Raw genomic sequence first — 7,903 nt, 5'->3', positions numbered from 1 at the left:
ACCTGAATACATTTCACTCTGCATAATGGAAATTTAAAATATATCGTAAGGTTTGCTTGAAGGCACTTTCTCTGCTGGCTTATTCCGAGATTTTCTCTGATCTCTGATACCAACTAATGGGCTATTAAGTTACAATCATTTTGATTAAAGTGCGTTAACATAAGAGTTGTTATCAGTGTAAGATGTTGCAGTCAGTTCAGTGTTGGCTAAAAGAAATGGTTGTAATCTAAACAACATAAAATGTAAGAAAATGAGTAAGTCAATATACGATAATAATGCTAACGGTAGGAAACTATAGGTATGGGAACTGTTATCCAGAGGTTTTCTGGATAACTGATCTTTCCATAATTTGGATTTTCAAACCTTAAGGCTACTAGAAAATCATGTAAACATTAAATAAACCCAATAGGCTGTCTTGTTTCCAATAAGGATTAATTATATCTTAGTTGGCGTCAAGTACAACGTACTGTTTTATTATTACAGAGAAAAAGGAAATCATTTAAAAAATTTGGATTATTTGGATAAAATGGAGTCTATGGGAGATGGCCTTTCCGTAATTTGGAGCTTTCTAGATGATAGGTTTTCAGATAATGGATCCCATACCCGTAATAAAAAGTAGCAATAACAATACATTTGTAGCCTTACAGAGCATTTGATTTTAAATGGGGTCAGTGACCCATATTTGAAAGCTGTGAGAAGGCAAATAAGTTAAAAAAAAACAAAAAAACAATGAAAACCCATTGAGAAGTTGCTTAGAATTAGCCATTCTATAACACACCAAAAGTTAAGTTAAAGATGAACCACCTCTTTAAGAAGGACATAAATAATTGGAGAAAATGCAAATATGTGTAACTAAACTGGTGGAACATTTAAATTTTGAGGGCAGACTGTTATGGTGGCAGTTTTATCTTGGGGGGGAAAGATACTTGCGAGGGGATATAATTCTTCTTTACAAGTACATTACAAGTACTCAAGTGCAATATAGACAGATACTGGGGATCAGCAGCTGGGCTGACCTGGTAGGGGACTAAGGCTAGTCTTTGCTTGTGTAACTGCAGGCCTGTGATTGGCTAACTACTAATTGGATGTATATATACTGGGTGATGGGATAGCAGGAACTTGTACAGGTATTTGATCCGTTATCCGGGAACCCATTATTGTGAAAAGTTCCAAATTTCGGAATGACTTTCTCCCATAGGCTCCATTTTATCCAAATAATCCACATTTTTAAATATAATTTCCTTTTTCTCTGTAATAATAAAAAGTACCTTGTACTTGATCCAAACAAAGATATAATGAATCCTTATTTGAAGCAAAACCAGCCTATTGGGTTTATTCAATGTTTACATGATTTTCTAGTAGACTTAAGGTATGAAGATACAAATTACGGAAAGATTGATTATCAGGAAAACCCTAGGTCCCGGAGAGAAGAGACTGGAATATGCATAGGAGAGACCTGAATAAAAAGATGAGTAATAAAAAGTGGCAATAACTATAAAAGTGAAGTCTTGCAGAGCATTCATTTTTACATGGGGTCAGTGACCAAATTTGAAAGCTGTAAAGGGTCAGAAGAAGGCGGCAAATAATTCAAAAACTATAAAAAATAAAGGCCAGTTTCCAATTTTTGCAGCTCTCTTAGGTAAGTAGATGAAGTAGCAGCAGTGTGAAGAACACGTCTGGTAGTGCCCTAGACCACACGCTTCCAATTTAAGTAAATGGGAAATTGCAACAAATTCTTCAGCCTTTTGATTAGCCTAAAGAATGAAATATATCCTATATACATACTAGCCTCTTTTAATGGAACAGTCATTGATGTGTACCCTCTTTATGGACCCAGCATTTTGCCACTTGAGTGTTTTCAGTGCTGTGAACATATTATTATTATTATTTTATTAACATGTATTTATATAGCGCCAACATATTGCGTAGCACTGTAAAGTAAATGCGATTATACAACTAAATCACATGAATTATATACATAGAACATATGGAGTTACATACATCACAATCAATACAGGTACAAAAGGTGAGGAAAGGTCCTATGCATAGGCATACACTCTAAATGGAGGGGAGTAATACACAAGGTGTGGGAGTGGGCAAGATCGAATTAAGTGGGTGAGAAATGTGGTACTGTATGTGGTGTTGCATTTGGTAGTTAAGCAGAGTGAGGGTAGGCTTCTCGGAAGAAGTGCTTTTTAAGAGATTTCTTGAAAGCAGAAAGGTTGGGAGAAAGTCGGACAGACCGTGGGAGAGAGTTCCAGAGGAGGGGTGCAGCCCTTGCAAAGTCTTGAATGCGGGCATGTGAGGAGGTAATGAGAGAAGAGTTGAGTAGCAGGTTGGTAGAGGAGCGTAGTAAGCGGTTGGCTGAGTATATAGAGATGAGTTCAGAGATGTAGGGTGGGGCAGAGTTATGAAGTGCTTTGAAAGTCAGTGTCATTAATTTGAATTTGATTCTGAAAGGTAACGGAAGCCAGTGCAGGGATTGACAGAATGGTGAGGCAGAGGAGGAGCGGTTGCTGAGGTGTATGAGCCTCGCAGCAGTGTTCATTATGGACTGGAGAGGTGACAGTCTCTGGAGGGGAAGGCCAATTAAAAGAGAGTTACAATAGTCTAGACGTGATATGATGAGAGATTGAATAAGAATTTTGGCAGCATCTTGGGTGATAAATGATCGTATTTTGGATATGTTCCTTAGGTGGAAATGACATGATTTAATAAGTGACTGGATATGAGGAGTGAATGACAGAGCAGAATCTAGGATAACCCCAAGGCACCGGGCCTGGGGAGAGGGGGTGATAGTGGAATTGTTAACTATGATGGATACTTCCGGGATGTTACTGGTGTTAGTTGGAGGAAAGAGAACCATTTCAGCATACACCAAACCACTCCAAATTGCCACCCCCACCCAATTCATTTCTGTAGGAATTGCTTGTGCCTGTAAATACATTATTGCATTAGCTAGCACTTGCAAGCTGTTCCCATAAGAATGAATTGACAAACATTTTGCTCAACAAAACCTTTGGTGTTTCATTACACTTATAGGAGGGAAAAGATATCATGTTATCTCACGTTCTCCACAAAGTGCACACATACATTCACTTTATCCTTTCCCTTCAGTTTTCTTAGTCTATAATTTGCCTTCATCTCCCTTTTGCAGCTAAGTTTTAACCATATCCTGTCCTGTGTAGTAACCCTTTCCGCAATAACTTCTCCCCACTTATTGAAATACATTTTGCATATAAATGAAGCTGCAGCCTACAAGTGTTTACCAGCCCTGTGAAGTCTCTATAGTAAAGACACCGGGATGATAGAATTTATCTTTAAAGGAACAGTGACACCAACATTTTGTAACACTTAATTCATCCTCAAATAGCTATAATACTAGGTCAGGTTTACTCTAAAAAATTTTTTTTAAATCTTGAGCTTGAATCTGACTTCCAAAGTGCTCCATAGCAGAAAGGTGATGGCAGCTTGAATTCCCCTGTTATGCTGTGCTTAAAGGAATTGTTCTGTATAAAAATAAAAACTGGGTAAATAGATAGGCTGTGCAAAAAAAACATGTTTCTAATATGGTTAGTTAGCCAAAAATGTAATGTATAAAGACTGGAGTGACTGCATGTTTAACAGAACAGAAAACTACTTTCTGCTTTGAAGCTCACTTGATTTCCACTGATTGGGTTTCTTATGAAACAAGAACATGAGTAGATTTCACTTTCATTCTTCTTTAACTTTTTAGTGTTTCTTATTTGTTCCATTCTCACCCCACCCCATCTATATGTTACCCCTCCCAAATGTGACCAATACCCAGAATAAAGACACACACAAAGCAACTTGATGTTAAATTTGTGTAAGTCACAGTTTTATTGATAATAATTAGATAAACTGCGCTATTTGATCCAGAGGAAGGCAAAAAAAACTCTGGCAAGCTTGGGACAATCTGCTTACTAGAGGGAAAAATTCCTTCCTGACCCCTTAACGGCAATCGGATTTGCTCCCAGGATCAATGAGCCAAATAAAATCAAGGGAAGTAGGGTGAGGGAAACAGAAGGGAATATGGCAGCATACACATGAGCGCCTTTAAACTACAAGGTGAACACTACATTCCATTCTATTGGACCCCAAGCAGCCTGTAGACCCGGCTTCTGCAGTCTGAGGGATGGAGTGGACAGGAATGCAGGGTCTACCGAGTGGCTTAAATGTGCTCCTGTCTATGGAACCATATTTAGGGGGAAAGAAGGGACACTATGGTTGGAATTGCGATGGAGGGAACGGAAATAGAAGGTAATATGGCAGCATACACACAAGTACCTTTAAGCTACAAGGTGAACACTGCATTCTGCTCCATTCCATTGGACCCCAGGCAGCCTGCAGACCAAGCTTCTGCAGTCTGGGGGATGGAGTGAAAAGGAATGCAGGGACTACCAAGTGGCTTGAGGGTGCTCTTGTCTATGGAACCATATTTTAGGTGTAAGTGTGGCACCGCTGGTGGAATTACGGTAGAAATAATTGGGGAAATAAGGGGCACTGTGGTTGGAATTATGGTGGAGGGAACTAAAATAGAAGGGAATATGGCTGCATATACATGAGCACCATTAAGCTACACAGTGAACCCTGCGTTCCTCATCATTCCATTGGATCCCAGGCAGCCTGCAGACCCGGCTTCTGCAGTTTGAGGGATGGATTGAAAAGGAATGCAGGGTCTACCAAGTGGCCTAAGGGTGCTCCTGTCTATGGAACCATATTTCAGGTGTAAGGGGGGAGCACCACTGGTGGAATCATGGTGTATTGGAGTGGAATTGAGAATGGCTCACTCACCTCTATGTCATGAAGATTACCTACACAGAGGTGCATCGATACGTGGTACCATGTAAACTGCGACGGTGCTGGTGGCTGGTGGGCTCTCTACAAATCCAAACAAAATAACTTTAAACTTGTACCCAAGGGTTTTACCTTAGCAAGTGATATCTCTGTAGAAATTCTATAACATTTTGGGGGACTTTAATCAGAAATATGGCAGTTATGCAAATTAACATTACTAAATGCGAATGTACCATTTACCTCTGTGATTATGGGACAAGTTGCAAATTGCAGGTTTCTCTGCATTTTCAAGCCATTTGATCCCAATCCCAATTCCTTGCCAAAATGATGAAGATACACTTCCTATTAGTTTTTACGGCATCTAAATAGGTTTCAGCTGCGCAGGATTTATATGTTCTTTTTGTGGTTGTTTTTCACAAAATCACAGCATTGCAATGGCTTTCAATACATCATCCCTATTACAAAATAGTAATAATTGAACAAATAAATTCATTAGATACTGTACCTGGATATGTTTCCATGTACTTCCTGAAAATTGCCCAGTTTATCTCCTCTAGTTGTTTGTAGAGGGATTTCAGTTGGGCTTTGGCCTTCCTCTTCTCCTGTAGGACCTCAGCCATAAATCTGATTTTCCACCACCTCGTTAATTCCAGGCTGTCTCTAGCTATACAATAATCATAGCTTGTCCATTTTATTTCGTCAATGATGTCCTTCCTCATGCTCTCCAAATCAGTGATCTTACAGATCCTCTGTAGATCCACTGTGAGCCCTAGAGAAATGTAAGAAACAAGAAGACATTAAGGTTTCCAGCAGTTTGTGTTTAATCCCTAGTAATAATGAAAGTGACAATTTCTTCCCATAGGCACAATAAGCAAAACAATATGTATTTATTACCACTAGGGGAGCTGTTACATTGATCGTCGTTGCAAAGCAAAATCTTTTTGGTTCAATAGAAGTGTTGGTGTTGAGGTGGGTAAGAAAAGACATGCTTTTAAGGCTTTCAAGTTAGCTGGGACAGCCGAATAATTTATAACGTACAAGGAGGCCAATAAATCATGCAAAGAAGCTATTAGGCAAGCTAAAATTGATATGGAAAAGGATATTTTTTAAAAATAATCCAAAATTATTTTTTAAATATGTTAATAATAAAAAAATGAAGCAGGAAGGGGTGGGACCTTTAGTATCAGATGGTGGTCAGCTGGTTGATGAAAACAAAATAAATGCACAGATTCTGAACTCATATTTTTTGTCTGTCTATACAAATGAGGAACCAGTTAATGAAGGTTTCCTTCTTAATAGTCCCAATTTTAGTAATACAACTAATGATGCATGGTTCACACATGAGGAAATTCAAAAGAGACTAGAACATGTTAAGATTAACAAAGGTCCAGGCCCAGATGGTATTCATCCCAGGGTACTTAGCGAGCTTAGTGGATATGATTTACTTAGGCTTTGCTAAAGCATTTGATACAGTGCCACACAAAAGGTTACTGGTTAAATAAAGGAATGTTGGCCTGGAACATAGTATTTGTACCTGGATAGAGAACTGGCTAAAAGAGTGGTGGTAAATGGAACATTTTCTAATTGGACCAGTCTTGTTAGTGGAGTATCGCAGGGCTCTGTACTAGGTCCCTTGCTTTACAACTTGTTTATTAATGACCTGGAGGTGGGCATTGAAAGTACTTTATTTATGATGATACTAAATTGTGCAGAACTATAGGTTCCATGCAGGATGCTGCCACTTTGCAGAGTGATTTGTTGTGAAACTGGGCAGCAAACTGGAAAATGAGGTTCAATGTTAATAATTGCAAGGTTATGCAAAATAATATAAATGCAAGTTATATACTAAATGTGTTGGGAGTTTCTATAAATGAGAAGGATCTAGGGTTTTTTGTAGATAACAAGTTGTCTAATTCTGGGCAGTGTCATTCTGTGTCTACTAAAGCAAATAAAGTTCTGTCTTGCATAAAAAAGGGCATTAACTCAAGGGATGAAAACATAATTATGCCTCTTTATAGGTCCCTGTGAGGCCTCATCTGGAGTATGCAGTGCAGTTTTGGACTCTAGTCCTTAAGAGGGATATAAATGAGCAGGAGGGAGTGCAGAGATGCGCAACTAAATTGGTTAGAGGGATGGAAGACTTCAATTATGAGGGTAGACTGTTAAGGTTGGGGTTGTTTTCTCTGGAAAAAAAAGGTGCTTGCGAGGGGACATGATTACACTTTACAAGTACATTAGAGGACATTATAGACAAATAGCAGGGGACCTTTTTACCCATAAAGTGGATCACCGTACCAGAGGCCACCCCTTTAGACTACAAAAGAACTTTAATTTGTAGCAACATAGGCGGACAGTGAGGTTGTGGAATGCACTGCTGGGTGATGTGATGGCTGATTCAGTTAATGCCTTTAAGAGTGGCTTGGATGATGTTTTGGACAGACATAATATCAAAGGCTACTATGATACTAAACTCTATAGTTAGTATAGATATGGGTATATATATAATTTATGTGAAACTATGGAGGGGTGTGTGTATGGATGCTGGGTTTTCATTAGGAGGGGTTGAACTTGATGGACTATGTATACTATGAAACTATGATCTCCACAGTGTATAGTAGTAGGTAGTCAGCACAACGATTGTTGGATTCAATCAAGGCAGTGCACGTCACTTTAATGGCCACTCTCCATTGGAAACATCAAGGATAGAAGAAGTTTGAGATAGCACCACTGTATTTTTCTTATTTCTTAAAAGCCTTTAATTGTGCATAAGGGCATCACAGCAACGTTTCAGGCCTTGCGGCCTTTTATCAAGCTTATATGTGAAGCGGACTTCTGGTTCAGCACACAGAGGAATTCAAGCTCCGTCACCTTTTCACATTCTGTTATGAAGCACTTTGGAAGTCAGATTGAAGCTCAAGATTTAAAAAGAAAACCAAAGGGGAGAGTAAGCCTGACTCATATAGAAGTTTGGGGGGGAATTAAATGTTAAGCTAACTTGGTGTTACTGGTCCTTTAAAAAGGTTAAGGGGCAATGATCCTGTCCTTAAATAGAAGTCCCTCTCATGACTGTTATCCCATGTTCTAT

The sequence above is a fragment of the Xenopus laevis genome, chromosome 9_10L (assembly GCF_017654675.1).
Source record: "Xenopus laevis strain J_2021 chromosome 9_10L, Xenopus_laevis_v10.1, whole genome shotgun sequence".
In the NCBI taxonomy this organism is placed as follows: Eukaryota; Metazoa; Chordata; class Amphibia; order Anura; family Pipidae; genus Xenopus; species Xenopus laevis.
This window is presented reverse-complemented; position numbering follows the sequence as displayed.